Source organism: Euprymna scolopes, chromosome 21 (assembly GCF_053919585.1).
Source record: "Euprymna scolopes isolate OS-2025 chromosome 21, ASM5391958v1, whole genome shotgun sequence".
Classification (NCBI taxonomy): Eukaryota; Metazoa; Mollusca; class Cephalopoda; order Sepiida; family Sepiolidae; genus Euprymna; species Euprymna scolopes.
Genome location: NC_136502.1, coordinates 115,893,740 through 115,917,342, shown reverse-complemented (window position 1 = coordinate 115,917,342; position 23,603 = coordinate 115,893,740). Strand labels below are relative to the sequence as shown.

At 32.7% G+C, this 23,603-nt stretch overlaps 1 protein-coding gene across 1 annotated transcript in view; it reads right to left on the bottom strand.

Annotated features, from left to right (window-relative positions):
• LOC145242670 (uncharacterized) overlaps positions 1–23,513 on the bottom strand; it is a 38,050-nt gene extending 14,537 nt beyond the window's left edge. The window contains exon 1 of the mRNA XM_080105798.1: positions 23,375–23,513. The gene's annotated coding sequence lies outside the window, so the exon portion shown is untranslated. The remainder of the gene's footprint in view (positions 1–23,374) is intronic.
• Positions 23,514–23,603: the final 90 nt, after the last annotated feature.

The following is a 23,603-nucleotide window of genomic DNA, read 5'->3' as shown; positions in this document are numbered from 1 at the left end:
GGCAGGCAGGCAGGCTCGAACCCATGATGCAAAAGTGGAAAAGAAAGTGGAGGTGTGTGTAAGGGTGTTGGTTGAGCAAAAAAAAAGAGAAAAATGTGGTAGCAGGAAGGCAGGCTCGAACCCATACCACGAAGGAGGAAAAGAAAGTGAAAAAGAAATGTGACACATTAGTTGTTGCGCCCAGCGCTAAACTAGAAATGATGTATGTTTAAATTAAGGCTAGACAATCGAAAAGAAGGGATGACTTTCGAAAATATCGGTAAAAAAAAAAAAAAATGAACCCTCGCTGTAGAAAAGTGACTAGTTGAGGGTTGTCGTCCGAAGGGTCGAGCTTCAAAATGATACCAATCTCGTGAAAATCCATCACCTCTGTCGAAAGTTTTTGCGAGAGATACAAACATACATACATACATTTAAACAGACAAGTGACATTTATATTATAGATGATGTATTTTCAAATAAATTGTTGTTATAATAACTTCAATTAATACATCGTTTTAAAGAGTGTTTTTTGCTCTATCTAATCGTTTAAGTTACAATCGTTTTAAAACAATCATGTCCTCTTTTCAGAACTTTAAATACAAAATAGAAAAAAAAAAAAGCAAATTCGCACAATTTTCTTATTTCAATTCAAACTAGGCCAAAAACCTGCTGAAACAGGTCGCGATATTAACAAAGTATTTGGCTCAGGAACCACTATTGAGCACACAACACAATGGTGGTTTAAGAAATTTTGTGGTGGCAACAAGAGTCTTGAAGATGATGAGTGTCGTAGTTGGCCATCGGATGTTGACAACAATCAATTAAAAGTCTTGGTCGAGGCCAATTCATGCACAACTGTTTGAGAACTTACTTCTGAATCAGACATAACACATACGATTTCCAATCACTTGCGAGATTGGAAAGACAAAACAACTTGATAAATGGGTGCCTCAAAGTGTCATCTTCTCTTCTTTTACGCAACAAGAACGACTTGTTTCTCGACTGGGTTGTGACTTGTGATGAAAATTAGGTTCTTTACGACAACTGGCGATGCTCAGCTCAGTAATTAGATACCAACGAAGCTCTACGACACTTCATGAAGCTAGAGTTACACCAAAAGAAGGTCATGCTGATTGTTTGGTGGTCTGCGAGTGGTCTCATCCATTAGATTTTTGAATGCAGGCAAAACAATTACAACAGTGAAGTACTGTCAACAAATGGATGAAATGCATCAGAAACTTCGACAACAACACCCAGCATTAGTCAACAGAAGATGCTCGATTCTCCTCAATGACAATACCCGTCTGCACGTTGCTAAACTGACCCTGCAGAAGTTAAACGAATTGAGCTACAAAACTCTGCCTTATCAGCCTCCAAGCCTCTCACCTACTAATTACCAGTTTTTCAAACATCTCAACAACTTTCTGAGTGAGAAATGCTTCAAAAACCTAAGCGATATCAAAAATACCTTCTGGCCCTGTCGGTGGGGCATTAGAATACGCCGACTGCCCCCCTGCAGAGGGTAAAAGTCCCTCAATGGGGGTCCTGGATATGACCTTAAACTATATCCAGTGGTGAGGCCCCAGCTTGTGGGCTTTGGGGAGTGTGGAGCCACCCTTTAATTACCATTGCTCCCAGGTCCACTCTGACCTGGAGTGGTAGTACCTGTTAGGGTCCCAACTATGGGTTAAATAGAAACCGACGTGAAAACAACAAATATATTCTATTAAAATTTTTTTTTTTTCCAAATATTTGGATTCGGCATTAAATAACCCGAAAAGGGTTGATATGCCGTAAAACAAAAACAACCAACCAACCAAAAATACCTTCAACAACTTCATCGCCACCAAAACGCAAAACTTTCACATTATTGGCATGAATACACTTGTTTTGCGTTGGCAAAAGTGTGTTGATTCTGATGGTGCTTATTTCTATAAATAAATTTTTGTTTGAGCTGAGATATGTTCATCTGAATTTAAAAGTTAAAACCACAAGAAATTTCTTTTCAACCTGATATTATTATAGAAATTGTGCCAGTTTTATCCTAGTAGTATCTATACTGATGTGGCGATGTCCAATTTTCAGTGAAGTCATTTTAATTTAATACGTTACATTCTTAAACTTATAAAGAAAAAGAAATAAAATTTTAGTTGTAAACGACTCCTGTTCTATTCTTCAAATAAAAAGAGTTATAGTTCTTGTTGATTATTTTTTAGATTTTTAGATGATTAATTAAAAACATTTCATATAACAAGTCGTCTGGACTGTACAAACTAATTTTATTAATAAATTGTAACAGAATACAATGTGTTGTTATAATATAGTACAACAATAACAAATGAAAATTGACTAACCAGAAACAAAGTTTGGTTCATCAGTTGAAATGTTATTTGGATGTGACTCTAAAATCCCTCAAGATAATTTTATATGTTAGATAAGTTAAAATTCTGGTATTGTGACACATTATCAATTTTTGGCTCCTGAAGAGTTTGGTAAAATTTTGACCTAATTACCAGTGAAAGGTGGACTAGATTCTACATAAAAAAAATTTAGAGTGTGTGAGACTGGCAGAGATTTGTATTGCATGTCTAATTTCAAGATGGAGAAGTAATCCGAGTATAACTACCCTACTCCCACCAATAAAAAAAAAAAAAAAATAGCCTCACAACTTTGAAAAATTTATTTATTTATGAAAATTTACCATGATCAAAGAACAAATTAACCACAGCACCATTCAAAAGTATGGAGAAGTGGGGTGTATAGTCATCCTTGTCACTTTATCTTATAGTTATCTAAGCTATTCCTCAATCACCATAATACCACATTCACTCCAAGGTTCATTTTACTTAAGGTTAACAAATCGTTTTTTTTTTATATAATAAATATATACATAATAAATCATTTTTTACTACACTTTGAAAAATTTATTTATTTCTGAAAAATACAAAATCACGTCATTCAAAAGTCTTGGGGAAGAGGAGTGTCTATAGTTATCCTTGTCACAGATACTACACTCTGAAATATTTATTTGTGCAAAATATAATTACAATTTGTACAAATTAGGCCCAAAGCCAATCAAAAGTGTGGGGATATTGGGTGTTGTTGGTCATCCTTGGTCTCAAATACTTCAAATTGTCTTTCCTACTCTTAACTAGAAATATATCAATCACCATAATACCACATTCACTCCATGAGTTGTCCTACTTTAGATTCCCAAATTGATTTTTTTTTTTTAATGGAGTTAAGAAAAAATAATTGGTAATTCAATGTTTACCTTTTATCAAACAAAAACTTTCATTGGTTTTAATGGAGATAGAAGTGTATGAATAAATGTACTCTAAGATTTACTAAAATTGCACAGTTTTTTTGTTTAATTCTTATTATTTAACAGACGACAAACAGTACATAAATCCTCTTCCTATGCAAAATATATCTTCTTTGTCAGTTTTCAGATTAATCTACTCCAATTTGTAAGGCATAAAAGAACACCAGAAAACGTCTTGGTAAGAGATTTCATTAAAAGTATATAAGTAATTTCGGATGCCATCTTCAAATCTGAAACTATTGGACTTCTACTTCTGAAAACACTAATAATCAGCTTCATTTATTGGACCAGCCATCGCATTTGACTGCAATATCATCAGCCAATCAAAAAAAGGAATAAAATCTTCAATAAGAACAGGCTGAAACCACAATTGGCTTAAAAATTGAGCAAGAATAATCTTTCATAATTTATTTTTGTTTCTTTTACAGAACAGAATGAATTATGTCACATTTCATTTTATTAAGTCAAGAAATTTTGGTGTTTTTTCTTCAGTGATTAATCTATATTATTCACCCACTAGGAATTCTCACGTAGGGGGAGGGGGTTTAGTATTTTGCAGTTTCGGTTTTTTTGGTTCCCGGTTTGTGTTACTACTATTGCAGCATCCAAGTTACTGATTAATGCTTATTATTATTATTAAGCATCATCATTATTCTAAAATAGTATTCTTAATGTTGAGGTTCTTCTAGCAGCCTCTGCCCAGATTTTTTTTTTTTTTTTTTTTTTTTAATTACATTTTCACCCCAAACAAGGCAAATTGCCACTTTGGTGTAGGGGGCTACTATCAGGGGCAACAACTACTGGGGTACTATGTAGGGATTTGGGCAGCAAGATGTCGGTTCACGTTACACTTGAACTTCTGCATGTCAGTACTGTTGGGGAAGCAGGGACCTGGAATGGAATTCCAGAGTCTAGCGATTCTGGGGAAGAAACTATTGGAGTAAAAAGATCTTTTACATCTAGGGATCTCTACAGTGTGGGGGTGGGATTTAGCAGCCTGTCGGGTTTGTCGAGGGTGCTCATGTTGTGGGGGCACAAGTGATTGCAGTTCGTCAGAGCATTCACCACTAAAATACTTGTAAAAAAGGCAGAGGGATGCAACATTTCTGAAGCTTAGATGCCAGTTCAGGGCCTATCAGGTTTGCGACTCTCTTTTGAACCTTGTCAAGGAGCGAGAAACTAGTAGCAGATGCACCAGCCCAGATGTGACAGCAATACTCCATACATGGACGAATGGTGGCCTTATAGAGGTACAGGATACTTTCGGGTGTTAGTAGTTGTCTAGCACGGTAGAGAGAGCCTACCTTTCTTGCAGCCGCCCTGGCAATGCCTTCAATGTAATTGTTCCAACTCATGTTTCCTGTGAACAAGGAGTTTGAAAGATGTACTCTCAGATAAAGAGTTGTTGGCCATTGCTATAGGTGGTAGAGAGGGTTTCTTGTAATTATTGAATGAAATTAGTTTAGTCTTGGCAGCATTGAATGCGACCAACCACTTTTGTCCCCATTCCACCAGATTGAAGGTCTTCCTCTAGTGTTTCTGCCATTTCTTTAGAAATGTGTTCATTCGTCTTCCTGTCGTGCCTGCCATAGAGTGTAGTGTCATCAGCATATATACCCATCTCAGAGGCAATTTTGTCGGGGAGGTCATTTATGAATATCAGGAACAATAGAGGTCCAAGGATAGAACCCTGGGGCACCCCCGCATTTATATCATATTTTTTAGATGTACGACCGTCGAGGACAACCTGGATTTTTCTCTTATCTAAGAAGGATTTAATTATGTAAAGTATTCTACCAGTGATACCGTATGATCTAATTTTCCTGAGGAGACCCTCATGCCATACCCTGTCAAAAGCCTTAGATATATCTAGAGCTACCGCTCTGCCCTCCCCCGCTTTGTCCAGTGAATGGTATATACGTTCAGAGATTACAGTTAGGATGTCTGCTGTGGAACGGGCTTGTCTAAATCCATATTGTTTGTCAGTCAGAAGTTTAGCATCTGTAAGGTGATGGACTAGAGAATGGTTAATTACGGTCTCAAATATTTTGGCAAAAAGTGGGAGGAGGCTAATGGGGCGATAATTTAATGGGTCAGTCCTTTCGCCAGAATTCTTGAATACTGGTGCAACAGAAGCAGTTTTCCAACAACCCAAAAAGCAAGCTTCATTAAGGCATTTGTTGTAGAGTTTGGGAGAACTGGAGCTACTTCGGCTGAGCACTTTTTTAATAGCACAGCTAGGATAAGATCGGGTCCACATGCTTTTGAAGTGTCAAGGTTTTTTATGATAGCATGCACCTGAGCAGGGGTGGTTTTCAGATCGTCTAGCATGGCGTCTGTCCGCATAGGAAAGTCAGGTAGGGGGTGGTTGGAAGGGTCCAGTGTGGAGTTTGAGGCAAACCGACTGGCAAGCATGTTAGCCTTGTCGGTTGCTGAGGAGACAACCTCGTGATTGTTGGTTAGTGGGGGAATTGTTGAGTGTCCATTATTTACTACACTGTTGTAGATTTTGCAGAAGTCTCGAGTTCCTAGTTTTTGTGCTTCGATGTGCTTTTTAGTGGTTTCCGTAAATTCATTCTTAGCTGTCGCTATTTCTTTCTTAACGTTATTTCTAGCTTCTATATACTTCAGTCTGTTTGAACTGGACTTATGTCGGTTAAACCTACGGTATGCATGCTGCTTTTGAGCAATGGCAGTTGCGCAAGTCGACATAAACCATTGGGGAGAGTGGGGCTTACTATAAAATTTTCGCATGGGAACATGCGCTTCAATTGCAGTTTTGAACCAGTCAGTGGTCTCGTTTGCACACTGTTCAGCAGGGAGAGAAAAAATATTTCTCCATGGGGCATCTCTGATTAGTTCCCTGATGGCTTCCCAGTCAGCCTTTTTATAATATCTTGTTGTTTTGAGCACTGGCTCTTCAGTTTTGGCTCTAGAGTTTAGGGCAATTTCAACCATTATCACTGCATGATCAGCGTTCCCGAGTGGGCTGTGGGCCTTCGTTATGCAGCCATCGGGAACTGTGGTCAAAAACAGATCTAGAAGTGAAGCGTGTTGTTCTTCCTGGTTAGGGAAATGGGTTGGAAACGTAACAATTTGTGATAGGGAGTGAGATATAGTGAAGCTATGAGTTGTGCTGCCCGCTGCATCTGTGTAAGTAGAGAATCCAAGCCAGTTTTTGTGGTGGACATTAAAGTCACCAAATACATGTATTGGTGCGCTAGTTTGTTTATTATGGTGCAGTCCTGAGTCAAGAGAGAGCGGTAGAGAAAATAATAGTAGCTAATATTGTGTTGCATGTTTAGTCTAAAGCACATAAAGGCTTGATCATCTGTTTCTAGGTTTGTTTCTCTAGTCAGGGGGAGGGTATTATGAATGTAAACTCCAAGTCCATGCATGTGTCTGTCAGAGTCCTTACGGTAGAGTGGGAGATATCTAGGCATGTTAAAGTGGTTAGAGGGGATGGAGGAGTGTAGGTTAGTCTCACTTAGTGCTAAGATATCCGGGGTATTTGTTAAAAGAAATGCTTCAACATCAGCTAAATTAGTTCTAAGCCCACGGATATTTGTGAATGCAAGCCTCAAGGGAGGAGGCAAGTTGAATTTATGTGTCCTTAAGCCTGGTTTAAGCTTATTTTTAGATTGTACTGTCGTCATATTTTTTTTAAAAGAGTTTCGGTTTAAGTAAGGGGGAGCTAAACAAGAGGTTATGCAGAGCATCAGACATGCATCACAAGTAGACCATCAGCTGACCTTTCTCCAATTAGGATTGTGGCCTCAGGAAAGCCCACCGGGGATGAGTGCAGGGTCCCTTTCCATGCGCATCATGGCACTACAAACAACCCGATATTACTCAACTGTTGATGGAGCAGCTGCTCCAAGCGCTACCAAAGAGTTAGGGGACCTGTACTACCAGTCGGGAACAGCAGCCAGGAACTATCAATCCGGAACCCTCAACCCATTAGAAGAAGGTCAACCCAATCTAATTGCTCAGGCATATATCATACTCAAGCACTCCCAAATGTCCAGTTTTAGGGGTGGGGTGTGCTGGGAATGGGGAAAAACGGCGTTCGTTGCCCTAGACAGGAAACAAGATCTACCGCTGGGTGTTTCTGTCGAATCACTGAGATAGTGTCTCTGCGCTTGACTAATAGGCAAAGAAGGAGTATGGAAGCCGGGCAATAGGCAGAACCTATCTACTCCTTAAGCAGTTTAAGTTTGCAAACCGGTGAATTTGTTTGAGTGGCAATAGTACTCCATCCTTGGACATACTTGTCTTATACAGGTAAAGAATTGCATCAGCAGTGAGATATCTACTGGAGCGGTAGAATGATGCCACGGTTTTTGCAGCAACGTTGGCAATGGATTTGATGTACATGTTCCATCTCAGATCGGGAGTAAAATTCAGCTTGTCAAAACATGGAGCCTCCCCAAGATGAGAGCTATTCATTTCGATTGATATCAGATGGGGATCAGAGCATTAATGATGGAAAGATAGAAGCTTGTTTTTTGTGATTTTTCAAATGATTCAACTTAAGACATTTTTCATTTTTACGATCAAGTTATGTATAATTTTATTGAAATTTTGGAAAAGCAAAATCTAATTCATTTTCTTTAACCAAACTCTGGTACATAATATCGTCAGAAAACTAGAATCTCAATCTCTACTTATAAATAAAATGCACTGTGTGTATGTGAGTTCTTTCTCTATAGACCCCGAAATGACTGGGCAGAGTTTTTTTGAAATTTCACTTAAATAGGTTTTGTATCGGAATGTCTTTGATAAGTATCAAAAATAAAAATAGTCCAATTAAAGAAGGAACAGTTAGATTTTGCAATAGAGAAATGAATCTTTCAGGTCATGAATGCATAAGTTCAGTCATCATAACAATGCAATTTGTAATCCCCTCTGATCCATTTGGGCGAAATAAAAATAGGAGGCATTACTTTTGGAACACCCCTTGTAATATAATATCCAAAAGATGTGTGTATGTTTTCCATCGCGACTATGTGACTGTGAAAAATTCACTTTAGAATTTATAGTATCCGCAAATGAGAAAAGAATTTATAGAAGTTACTTGCGATATTGGTTTTTTATTATTGAACATGCTTCAGACAAGACATGAAGCCAATTGCAGTAAAGAGCTAATCACAATAATAAAATGAAAGCGGAAGCTAGAATCACTCGCAAGATAAACCAGGCCAGAAAGAAACCTCACTATCATTCAATCCCTTGACTTCAAATAGACTAGCCAAAAAGTAAGTCCTTCAAGAGTGCAATCAGGAAGGAAAGGGTCATTACAAGGTTGACATACAAAACAAGTCGCTCACCATCACCAGAACATAAGGTTGAAAAAGGTTTTACAATACTTGAAAAAGCAGCAGGAGCAACAGACCGTTTTCATACATTTGATTTCATATATGTAACTAAATGTTTTGAATTTTTGAGATGAGGGTTGATTGTTTATATTACTTGTATGGATCGGAGTATTGTTCTCATCTTGAGTGTTATTTATGCAAATTCGGTTGAATTGTCCTTCGGCCGTCTTCAGGCATGTTGGTTGTTGTTTGGAAAAGAAAAGAGAAAAGTTACTGGCGCCGTAGATATTTTCATATTCTTCGAGTTATGGTTTTAGCTTAAAATTTGTAAAAAAATTGATTGACAAAAGGGAGGCAATTCTAATAAAAATCGATAGGGGATTATCTCCCTTCCATCACCAAATTTTTAAAATTCGAAACTAAAATCATAAAATAGATACTAGCTCATAGAATATGAAAACATTTATGGAGCCAGTAACTTTTCTCTTTTCCAAACCGCAACCACTATGTCTAAAGACGGCCAAGACAATCTGACCGAAACGTTGCACAAATAACACTCAAGATGAGAGCAATAGTCCGATCAATACAAGTAATAATAAAGTAAAAATCAACTTAGATTACTAGCCTTTAACATTAGTAATTTTTATTTTTTGAGCATATGTGCTGCCTTCTTGAGTCGCCTGATCCTTCACCTTGCATTTCTAGCAACTGCCTGATTTTGTTGGCGTAAACATCCACACGTTCGCCAGCCCATCTGACCATAGTTATTTTTCTATATGCTGCAAACGTGTTGTCAGTAAATGCCTCTTTTAATCGGGCCTCAATCTGGTCTATCTTCTTTTGATTGTCCTCCTCCATTTCCATGTAGAGGGCCAGTGCATCACCTTCCAGATATAAAGGTAGCAGACTCGCTGCATTATCCACCTGCTGAAGTTGTGCGACAAGTCTCACTTTTTTCAGCCACGTTACAACATCTCCCTCGCCAGAAAACGGCTTGATGATATCACTGCTTATCCGTAGCTATATACATGTATAGGTATATATAGCTATATACATGTATAGGTATATATAGCTATATACATGTATAGGTATATATAGCTATATACATGTATAGGTATATATAGCTATATACCTGTATAGGTATATATAGCTATATACATGTATAGGTATATATAGCTATATACATGTATAGGTATATATAGCTATATACATGTATAGGTATATATAGCTATATACATGTATAGGTATATATAGCTATATACATGTATAGGTATATATAGCTATATACATGTATAGGTATATATAGCTATAGGTTAAAAAATGTTTCTATCTAACTTTTGAACCTAATTTGTGCGAATTACTGCTGTTTTCTTATTACAGCTTTGACTTAAAAACTCGTAACTAAATTTTACCTATCTTGTCTTGCTTTATTTTTTTTTGTTTTTTTTTTGTTCTGAAATTTTTGTCAAATATGCTATTATCCAATATTGTCTTGTTACATGTAAAATGGAAAGAAAAAAAAAGTCACCTATGAAAACGAGAACCTCCCAAATTAAAACCTTGAATAATTATCTAAACTCAAATGTAAATTATTAAGCCGACTTCACAAATTGATAAAAATTCATTATTGGATTTTAATTATGAGGTGAAGCTCGAATGATTCAAACTCGAGATAGATAACACCAAAAACATCCACCCATTAATATGGGAGGGGAGATTATCTTCAAAAGCGTCCTGAATTGATAATTGAGCGAGCACCGGACTTACACTAAGTAGATACTAATAAGTCCCTTGTACCCCCCACCCCCGCTTTTTTTTTTTAATGGAGAGTAGATAAATTGTTTATTCATTGAAAAATGAAAGAGAAATATGAAGAATAGAACAGAATAATAAGAAATTATGATTATTTGGATTCATCAGACTACTGTTCTCATCTTGAGTGTGATTTTCGTTTCTTTTTCATCACACTCAAGATGAGAACAATAGGCCGATGAATCCGAGTAATACGAATAACCAACCCTCATCTCAAAAATTCAGAAACAAGAAGTAAACAATTTGTTCCTAGTTTTTAAATACAGTCTTCAACAACATATATGTAAGTAAAATACACTATTTTAATTTATACAATCCAAAGCATCATCCCTCTTACTCTTCCTGGGGTTCTATGACCAAGGTGGCCTTACATCTCAGCTGTGGCACATTATATTTAAGTGATACTCATTAATACTCATTTATTTCATGCTTACTTAAGTGATACTCATTAATACTCATTTATCCATGCATGGAGTATTGTTACTACTTATGGGCTGGTGTATATACCACTAGTCTCTCCCTCTTGGATTGGGCCCAAAAAGAGTCTTCAGTCTTAGGTCCCACTTTGTCAACTAAGCTCCAACCCTGGTCCCATCACTGCAATGTTACATCTCTGTGCCTGTTTTACAAATATTTTAATGGAATGTGTTCTGATGAACTCGTTGCACTTGTGCCCCCTTGACGTACATACCCCCTACAACAACAACACACCTCTTCACTGTTGAGGTCCTTAAATGCCAGAAAGCTTTCTACTCTAATCATTTCTTCCCTTGAAGAGCTAAACTTTGGAATTTCATTCCTGTTACCTGATTCCCTGACTGTACTGATATGCAGAAGTTTAAATGTAATGTAAACCAACATCTTGTTAATCTTTCCTAGGCATGGCCCCAAATAGTAACCCCTTACGTCCAAGTTTTCTTAGGGATGAACAGGAGTAAAATATATATATATATATATATATATATATATATAAAAACTTATCTCAAAAACCATAAATATTCTCAGGCCATCATAAATACTTGTACTAGGTGTATACAGTATAATCTCATTGACCCTAGTTCTCACTAGATCACCGAAGTTAAGCAACATTGAGCCTGATCAATACCAGACGGGTGACCTTTTGGCACTGTATATACGAGGATGTTGAAACATCGCTGAACTGAAAATCCTTATGTAATCAACTCCTGTGACTGAGATACATATGCGACTGGGAACAGCTTGTAAATTTAATATTCCATTTACATTTCCTCCTTTAGAGGAAACCAGTTCAACCTGCCCAGTATAAATACTGTGTACTACGTCCATATACACACATGAACTTGCCGATGTACGTCATGTTTAAAACTCATCATCAAATCTTTGTCAAATTGCCCAAATTTGATATAAAGGATCCGACAAATACTAGATATAATAAAATCAAGAATACAAATTTTAATGCTTGAAAATCTTGAAGATGCTCTGAGGTGCGTCCTCAGTGAGGTACTGGCTTCATCACATGTTTAGGATTTTTCAACCGCATACAAATCAACAATTAAATCCGCCTTGACGTCTCGACATTTAAAAGTAAATGTTAAAATTTCAAAGATATTTCTCGTGGTTAAAGTTGGCCATGTGGGTTTGTTTCTTGCTAATTGGGTTAGAGATGACTTCGTGACCAGGTTCGAATCTCCTGACCGGCAGTAATCGTGACACTGTGCACTGATGATTCCCGAAAGGATGAAACACTAGTGTCTGTAAGTATTTAAAAATTATTACAGTATAATTTATATAATTTATAGTATAATTATATCATTTTTTTTTTTAGTTTAATATATGCAAACATGTGTAATATATTATAATTATTGTTGTTTGTGTAAATATGGATGTATTAATTCATAAATAATAAATTTGGATATATTAATTCATAAATAATAAATATGGATGCATTAATTCATAAATAATAAATAATGGATGCATTAATTCATAAATAATAAATCAATAGAACATTTCTAGCAGAATATACCTAAATTAATAGAATTTGTTAGTACGAATAGATGGGTTTTAATGACTTTATTTCTAAATTCAAAATGGCGTAATGGAAACATATTATAAGGTATTTGCAGCTTCTCTTCCAATTTTCGAATTTTAATTATGTAAAAACGCATTTTATTTCCTTTTGATGGATTGATTGTTGCTATTTCTTCTGAAGAGTTCAGGGAAAAATAGATTCACTAATTGATATAATAATTAAGTGATTGATTTTGTGCTACGAAACAGATACTGTCAAGAATTATAAATGTCATTATAATTAAAGGAATAACTTATAAGATGGCAGTAATCGTGACACTGTGCACTGATGATTCCCGAAAGGATGGAACACTAGTGTGAGTAGGCATTTAAAAATTATTATAGTAATAACAATTATATATATATATATATTATATATATATATATATATATATATATATATATATAGTATAATATATTATATATATATATATATATATATATATATATAGTATAATATATTATATATAGTATAATATATTATATATATATATATATATATAGTATAATATATTATATATATATATATATATATAGTATAATATATTATATATATATATATATATATCGTATAATATATTATATATATATATATATATAGTATAATATATTATATATATATATATATATAGTATAATATATTATATATATATATATATAGTATAATATATTATATATATATATATATAGTATATTATATATATATATATATATAGTATAATATATTATATATATATATATATATAGTATAATATATTATATATATATATATATATAGTATAATATATTATATATATATATATAGTATAATATATTATATATATATATATATATAGTATAATATATTATATATATATATATATATAGTATAATATATTATATATATATATATATATATAGTATAATATATTATATATATATATATATATATATATAGTATAGTATAATATATATATATATATATATATATATATATATGCACTACTACTAGAACACCCATCTTAGGACAAGTATAAAGAATGTGTACAGCATTTTGAGCAACACATTTTCATACGTCAAGATATGTAAGAGATACATGTATACTCTATCATCCAAATAATCCAAACATTGTTTTGTCACTTTGTAACAAAACATTGTATTATTCAAACTACCTTCAGAAGAATATCACTTGGGAATGAACATACTTAGTACTTTATCCGTTACACCACAAGTTCTTTGGGTCGACAATGACTCCATCTGTGACATAACTTTGTGGCTTAGTGGGAGATGCCCTTTTCTCTTCTCTGCAATCTCTCTCCCACAGGAGGGACGTTGCAACCTGTCTTTGTTTTATCGTTATTTTCAATCTTTCACAAAAAACACTCGTCTAGCTGAAACCACTGTCAGTAATTTTCCCCACTCTTTATCTGTGCCTAAATCAAAACATAGATTCTATGAACAAAGCTTCTTTCTCAGAAGTGCATGCCAGTGGAACTCTCTTCCGTTTGCCTGTTTCTCACCTGACTACAACTTAGATTTCTTCAAGTCCAACATAAACAAATACCTGATAAACCGCCTTTTTAAGTAAGACACTTTATCAAATCTCCAATACTAACGATTACTACGGTACTATCCCATTGATTACTGTACACGCAATAACTCTTATCCCCAAGTGGCTTCCGGGCCTTGATAAATGGTGACTTCCATGTAAAAAACAAAAAAAAAAAAAAAACAAACAGATAAAGTACTAAATAAAATTTAGTTCTATCCATGGCATAATAAATAATTTTTAAAGTGACACTCTTCTGGAAGTTGAAGGTTCAATACTCAGTGCGGGTGATACTAATACGTTTGCAAATTACTTAACATTTCGACTCAGTTATGGCTGATGGAACAAGAACATGCTACCCCTTGCTGATTGAATAAAGAGTTTCATTTAAAATTCTGTGCAAATTCCAGAGTTTGACAGAAAGATTGCATTGTTCAATAAGACACACCTTAAAAAGGTCGGAGGTTACATTGATGGAGATGTTGTCAGAATAACACTCAAGATGAGAACAAATACAAATTATCAAGCGTCAATTAAAAAAAATCAAAAACATAAGAAAAATTGGGTATGAACAAATAAAGAAAGTAAAAAATCGTAAAAGAATTTAAATATATAACAAATAAATGTTACCAAAGGTTAGATAAGTTACTTTTTTACTTACCTGGATAAGTTTTGTGTTTTCACAGAATTTAAAGCTTTCATTTGGTTTGAAAAACAAGTAGTGTCGAGCGTGTAAGTTAAATCGGTAATCAAGATGGCCGACGAAAACGCCGTCTTCAGAGCATCAATAATAGGGGAAAAGTTAAAAAAAGAAACAAAAATACTGATCAAAATTCACCCAATAACTCAGTTTATTTTTGGGCTTATCCAAGTAAGGAGAAGAGTAATTTATTTTGCCTTTGGTAACATTTATTTGATATATATTTGAATTTCTATCTGGTGTGTCAACGTGATTATGTCGTACAGAATGTTAGGATAATGCTCAAGATAAGAAAAATAATCTAAATTACTAATCTTCATTTAAAAAATTCAGAAATATAAAGATTATTTATTTTTGTGTGTTTACGTGACTAAACCAAGATGAAAGAATAAAGAATCTGATAAACAAAATCAACCTTGCAATAGTAAGAACTGGCTGATGGTAAGAAGTCATATTTTTGCTTATTTGTTCTTTAACAATAATTGTTTTTTAAAAATTCATTTACAATAATTACATCAATTTCAAATGACATTCTTAAAGGCAGTGTATTCCCAAATATGTCCCAACCTTGCAATAGTAAGAACTGGCTGATGGTAAGAAGTCATATTTTTGTTTATTTGTTCTTTAACAATAATTGTTTTTTAAAAATTCATTTACAATAATTACATCAATTTCAAATGACATTCTTAAAGACAGTGTATTCCCAAATATGTCCCAACCTTGCAATAGTAAGAACTGGCTGATAGTAAGAAGTCATATTTTGTTTATTTGTTCTTTAACAATAATTGTTTTTTAAAAATTCATTTACAATAATTACATCAATTTCAAATTACATTCTTAAAGGCAGTGTATTCCCAAATATGTCCCAGTATTTTCCTCATATTTTGGTTTATCCAACCTGCAAGAGGGCCGGACGATATTTCGTCAGGGATGCCAAATCAACTATCACCATCTAGAAATCAGGGGAAGTAATGCAAGCACTATATGCTTTGAGATATATGCCAGAATGCCTAGCATTTTAATCTCACTGTTAGTGTCTTCTGCAGAGTTTTATGAATGTGGCACGGACAGGATGGACGTGAAAACCAACAACATTGACAAGTGCAGGTGGATATGTCTGGTACAACAATGTCGGAAAGTCGTATCTATTAAAAATGGAAGTATCTATTTCATAAATAAATTAAATAAATGTCTCATTATCTGTTGTGATACTTTGTTATTTTATTGAACTTATTTTGAATTATTAGTAAAGTTTGGTTAGAAAACATCAAAACAAGCATTAATTTTGGATTGTCTTCCATTTTTGCTAGTATAACTCTTCCGAAAATGAAAAAAATATTTCTGAAGAGTTAAAGTGTACTTGTGTCAAAATATTAATTTGTTTTCTGCTTTTTTACAAATATCCTTTTTTTGGTATTTTTTACGGCACTTCTGCATTATGCAGCCAAGCGCCATGTTTTTTGGTGTTTCACTAAAGTGTCGCCAGGTGGTGCTTTTCTGTCAAAGAATAGGGGATGATAAATGTTTGATTAAAATTATTTGTTACTTCAATTCAAAAAATGTTTTGGAAAAAAAAAAAAAAAAATCCAATGTTGCTTTAATTTGGAATAATATTTCATGAAAATTATTTATTTGCTCAAAAAAAACTATTTATTTTATAAAAATCTGTTGCTTTAATTTGGAATAATATTTCATCAAAATTATTTATTTGTTAAAAAAAAAAAAAACTATTTTGCTTTAATTACAAAAATGCCCAAAATTCTTTTGTTAAAATTATATTTTCTAACGCAGACTTTTCAATAAATGTCTTTACAATTATATTTTGATACATTTTTATACAATAAATGTTTTCGTTTTCAAATTTATGTTTGAAAAAAAATCTTGTTTGTTATTTATTTGACAAAGAAAAATTTGGAGTTATTGCCCCCTAACAATGGTGCTTGGCCGCATAATGCAGAATGGCCTTTTTTACAACAGTACCCAGCATAGTATAAGCACCCCCAACCTCCCCATGTTAAGAACGGCTTTCAAGGTTGGGGTGTTTATTCTAAAATCTGTTCTTAAAATGGGGAGGTTGGAAGTGTTTGTAAAAAAATTAATTTTTCAATACATCGGTAAACACTGTATGTTTTTCGAGCTGAATAAACATGTTACATTGAATAAAAACACTAAAAACATATCCAGTTAGGTAGAAAAGTAACTTATCTTGTCTTTGATAACATTTATTTGTTCTATATTTGTTTTTTGACAACTTTTTCGAATCTATGTGTACAGTAACAAACCCAAACATAAAATAAAATAAAATTGTCAGCCGAGGTTTACCGTGGCAGTATTCTAGCAGCATGGGGTTTGTCCTGAACCCCACCTTTTTATTTTGCCTGTTGTTTAAGATGCCCCCTATCGGAGAATTACGACAGATCCATTATCAGCTATTTCTTACCTCTGCTGGGGGAGCTGATTTCCTTCCACATTCAAACTGGCACCATGTTTAATCTTGTGAGTAAATACTGATTTTAATCGAATGGCAAGAAAGAAAAATCATCAGTGGCTGACTGAATGACCTAATTTCAGTGTTGTTTAGAAACAACACGAATTGAAATAAATACATGGAAGATACTGACAAGTCTGCTGTAAAGAAGGTAGTCTCCCATTATCGAATTAGATAACTTATCTCATATGCCACTATCCAACATCTTTACAATGCCTCCATTTGCTCATGTTGGGAGTGTTGTTGTCACATCTGGGCTGGTGCACCAACCACTAGCATCTCCTTTAGGCAGAGTCCAAAAAGAAGTCTCTAAGGTCCTATACTGTCTATGAAACTCCAACCCATATCCTATCACAGCAACATTGCGCCCCTTTAACAAATATCATCTAATGAACTTGCAGCACGTAAATACACCTGTCCAACTGGACAATCAGCAAAATTCCACCATTTCACTGTAGAGATCACCAAATGGCGGAAAACTTTCCGCTCTTACAATAGCTGAGTTACTCAAACTGCTTGCCTTTTGAATTTCCCCCCTGCTTATAACATAAAGAATTACATTGTTTAATATCCGGAAAACTACTTATTTGCATAAAATTTAAATGCGATATTCGTTTTCAGCATACCTGAAACCTGTATAAGTCACCATTTTAAAGGAAAATGTTAAGGTGGAAACCAAGTAAAAATTTACCAAAAATAAGTAAATAGAAAAATTAAATTAAAAATAAATAGCTGGGGCGGCCTCCAAAATCAACAGAGATTAGACCATTCCTGTAATTACCTGGTCGCTGTTGATTGCAATGTAATACTAGTTCTGTGCAGTTCTAGGTGGTCACCCTCCCAGGCTTTGCATTCTCTCTTTTAAGGATAGGGTTTGCTAAGCGACTGAAATGCCCTTAGCTGAGAATGCCGAAGGGGTTGCCCAAGCACATTTGGCATGTCGGAGCCCATCCTCAAGGGCGCTGACATCTCAATCCCATTTGTCGCTGCTACACAGTAATCATGCGATTAAAATTTTAGCAGACGAAAAACTGGGAGACAAAAGAACCAGGAGAACCCAGTATTGTTTTATCAAAATCAACTCGTCGGTGTCATACGGAATCTGATGTCAGATTTTAAAGAAAAGCTTTTGTAATTTCCGAATTTTAGTTTGGGTCATATGCATATACACACAGGCGGAAATATGACTTTGGTATTTTAAAGTATAGACAACAAAACGAAAAGTGGTTAAAAACAACAAAAACAAATATAGGCGGGTGTTTAGGAAATGGCTCACACTTCTAAATTCCGCAATTTACGCTTCCTTCCTTCTTTTTCACGTTACATCGATTACAAACTTAACTCTCACATAAAAGAAATGATGACTTGTACCATCGGGGATCAGTTTTCAATTATAACATTCTACTAAATTGAATACCTATTTTGTGACCATCTTTCTCACGTGACCGGTGAATATTCCCGTCTAAAAAAAAAAGGGGGAAATTTCTTTACCCTCCCCCCTCCCTCTATCTGTTTCAACCCCGCCGCCTCGTTTAAAAGAATCCCAAGTACAAGAAATTGTGACCCCCCCCCCACCGTCCTTTTTTTTTGGGGGGGGGGGATGTATTACTGTACACATAGATTCGAAAAAGTTGTCAAAAAACAAATATATAACAAATAAATATTATCAAAGGCAAGATAAGTTACTTTTCTACCAAACTGGATATATTTTTGTGTTTTTATTCAATGTAACAATTGTAACATATTTATTCAGCTCGAAAAACATGCAGTGTTTACCGATGTATTGGACAATTCAAAATGGCGGCCGACTATCTCTTAAACACGGTAAGTTTGAGAAAAGGTGCTATAAATAATAAACTAGACAAAATACTATTAAAAAAACACCGAATATATGTCAACCTATGTCACGGTAATATATATTGAGCGAATTTTTAACAGTATTTTGTCTAGTTTATTATTTATAACACCTTTTCCCGAACTTACCGTGTTTAAGAGATAGTCGGCCGCCATTTTGAATTTTCCAATACATCGGTAAACACTGCATGTTTTTCGAGCTGAATAAACATGTTATATTGAATAAAAACACGAAAATTATATCCAGTTTGGTGGAAAAGTAACTTATCTTGCCTTTTATAACATTTATTTGTTATATATTTGTTTTTTTGACAACTTTTTCGAATCTATGTGTACAGTAATACAAACCCGTTAATTTAAAGTAAACAGAAATATTATTTGTATCAAATGCTGAAAGTGTGACCCGTTGAATTATCGGATGTTTTTACTCATAAACCCCAAAACGTGTTTTTTTTCTTTATACAATTAAGCTTTGTATTCAAATTTTTGTTTGAATTGAATATTTTTGGAAATTTTTCCGTCTCTAAAATAGAACATTACTGTGATATTCATTTTCAGCATACTCAAAAACTTGCAAAAGTTGGAAAGTAAAAATTTACTCCAACCCCCTTTTTAGACGGAAATATTCACCGGTCACGTGAGAGAGATGGCCACAAAGTAGGTGTTCAGTTTAGTACAACGTTATAATTGAAAACTAATCCTCGACAGTCATAAAAAATTAAAATAACAAAAAAACTTTTTTTTATTAATCTGAAAGTTAAGTTTGTAATCGATGAGATTAAAGTAAAAAAAAGCGGGCAAAAGTGTAAATTGTGGAATTTTAGAATGTGGGGGGTTGTATACTGTGTACACATAGATTCGAAAAAGTGGTCAAAAAACAAATATATAATAAATAAATGTTATCAAAGGCAAGATAAGTTACTTTTCTACCAAACTGGATATATTTTTCGTGTTTTTATTCAATATAACATGTTTATTCAGTTCGAAAAACATACAGTGTTTACTGATGTATTGGAAAATTCAAAATGGCGCCCGACTCTCTCTTTAACACGGTAAGTTTGGGAAAAGGTGTTATAAATAATGAACCAGACAAAAAACTATTAAAAAACCACCGATTATATGTCAACTTATGTCACGGTAACATATAATGAGCGAATTTCTAACAGTATTTTGTCTAGTTTATTATTTATATCACCTTTTCCCGAACTTACCCTGTTAAAGAGAGAGTAGGGTGCCATTTTGAATTTTCCAATACATCGGTAAACACTGTATGCTTATCGAGTTGAATAAACATGTTACATTGAACAAAAACACGAAAAATATATCCAGTTTGGTAGAAAAGTAACTTATCTTGCCTTTGATAACATTTATTTGTTATATATTTGTTTTTGACAACTTTTTCGAATCTATGTGTACAGTAATACAAACCCACAAATCCATCGAATATATGTCAGCCTATGTCACGGTAACATATATTGAGTAAGTTTCTAACAGTATTTTGTATAGTTCTTTTTTATTTTTTAACTCATTTTCCCAAACTTACCGTGTTCAACAGAGAGTCCGGCGCCATTTTTAATTTTCCAATACATCGGTAAACACTGCTTTTCTAGCTGAATAAATATGTTTAAAAAATTATCCAGTTAGGTAGAAAAGTAACTTATCTTGCCTTTGATAACAGTTATTTGTTATATATTTGTTTTGATAACTTTTTCGAATCTATGTGTACAGTAATACAAACCCCGGCGCCATTTTTAATGGTAAACGCTACGTTTTTCGAACTGAATAAACATTTAACATTGAATAAAAACACTAAAAAATTATCCAGTTAGAAAAGTAACTTATCTTGTCTTTGATAACATTTATTATTTATTTTTTAAAAAACTTTTTCGAATCTATGTAATACAAACGTAACTTGCTTTTTGGTAACATTTATTTGTTATATGTTTTTTTGACCACGTTTTCTATTCCTGATTTTGTTTTATACAAGAGAAAAAAATTGTAATAGCAGTTTAACTGTGCACACTGAAATAACATTAAAACTTGTTTCAAAGCTTTTAAAAACGTTTTTCTTTTTTTAACAGCTGGTAGTTTTAAATTTCTTGATCTACAACGAATAAAAAATAAATAAATGTTAAGAATGAAACGAAGAAATTTTAATGGGAAATTTTTCGCGCTTATTGTGTAAAATGGACTGTGTACGTTTTTAGCGTCCCAAATGTTTTTTTTTTTGTTTTTTTCTTTTTGTCCACTGTTTGTTCGTAACTTTAAAAAGTACAATTGTAAATAGCGAAACAAAGTATAAATATTACAAAAAAAATAAATAAATAAATAAATAACTATTAATTCTTGTTAAATAAACTTAATATTGTGTTTTGTTTTAAAAGGACTTTTAAGTAACAAATTAACCGGTGGAAGATTTATCTAAATTTTAAAACTTGGTTAAAAAATATGCAAAAAGAAAAAAATCCTCTTAGGAAGATAATCGACATTTTTATGAATATTTTATTTTGTTAGGACATTTAAAATTGTAATTTAATTTAAGAATTGTAAATCAAATTTTCATATAGGACGACAGATCTTAAAGAAAAATGCACGTAGGCAAAATTTTAAAAACACTTACATAAAATAATAATAATAATAATAATAATAATAATAATAATAATAATAAAGCCCAATATTTTTACTTTATTTAAAAAAAATGTTCAACCGATTAAATATATATATATATATATATATATATATATATATATATATATATATATATATATAATTTGAATAAGAGTAAAAGGAGGCGTGGCTTAAAAACACGAGATTATAGGGAAATGTCAAATTTCTCGGCTCCCTTCTCCCTAAATAAATAAGAAACAAATTAAAAATTAAAATAATCGAAATTATTTAAAACAATGCGATTATCTGCATTTAGGTGGGAATTTAATCAAATTCTGCAATAATATAATTATTTACAATACAAAATTTAAATAATGGCGTTTTTTTTTTTTAATTATTATGCAACTAAGTCTCTTCTTGGACACCTATTTAAACTATCAAACAAAATAGCGTGTGTGTTTCTGTTTATAGTCTCTAGTAACTTTAATAAATACACATGAAATTATGTTTTTATTTAGTTAAATATTTAATAAACACTAAAAAATGAAATTGGGTAAAAAAAAAAAAAATCTTAAGAAAATTGCAAACAGGACTTTTTATTATTAATTACTTTTTTCTAAACTCTCCACCCGGGCAAAACCGGGTACATAGAAATAAAAATAAATAAAATGTTTAAATCTTATAAATTAAATCTTTATTATCTCATTAGCAAAAAAAAAAAAAAAAAAACAATATAAAAGTTCATTGTGAATGTGAACAAATGACAATGTTTATTTTTTACCCTAACAATTGAGATTTTATTTAATTTTGATAATCAAAAAAAAAAAATTTAATCATTTAAATTTCGTTTTTTTTTTAAAAATTACTTAATTCTAGAAAGTTTATAAATAAATTACCGAAACGAAACATTTTGTTCAATGGTAAAAATAAAAGATTGCTCCCCCCTCCCCGCCGTTTGTCTAATAATTGAAAATCCAAATTCATAATTTTAATTTAAGATTTCAAAATCAATTACGTAAAAAAATCATAATTATCGATTTTAAGTTCACAATATTTTTTTTTATTGATTTAACTAAAATTAATTCAATTTTTTCATCACAAAATGTCTTTCTTAAAAAATTCAATTTTTAATTAAAACCAATTATATCATGGATATGTAAGGTAAAGGTAGACAATAGCGTATGGGTGTGCGTGTGTGTGTGTATATATATATATATATATATATATATATATATATATATATATATATATATATATATATATATATATATAACATCCACACACGCGCATATACGTCTATGCGTCCGGCTAAAACTCAGAAACCACACAAGATACACTTATAAATCTTACATAATCGGATTCCATATGACTATAACCAGGTTTTGGTAAAAAGTACTGTAATATATATATATATACATATATATATATACATTAGTAATGAAATCAAAAAGATGTAGTGTTTACTTGATATATGCAATGATAAACTTTAATCTAATATAAATACCAGTATATATATATATATATATATATATATATATATATATATATATATATATATATATATATATAGATAGATATATAGATATATATATATAGATAGATATATAATTTAATCCCAGCCGAATAAAAAAGCTCGGTGAAAGCTCAACTTCCAATTTTAATTTTCTTTATGTGTGTGTGTGTGTGTGTGTGTGTGTGTGTAAAATACACTTACCGTTTTGAAAAAAAGAGTGTCCAGTTGAAAACCCGAAAAACAGGCCTTTTTTTAACTCGATTATCCAGATATTACAAAACTTAAGCGGGGGAGTATCCAACAACTGTCGAAATGTTTGTGAGTTACTGGCTGAAAAATATTCTACTTTTAATAAATTTCAATTTTCTATTTCTTTATTTTATTATTATTATTTTTTTTTTTTTTTAATGAAAATGGTATGAAAACTTCT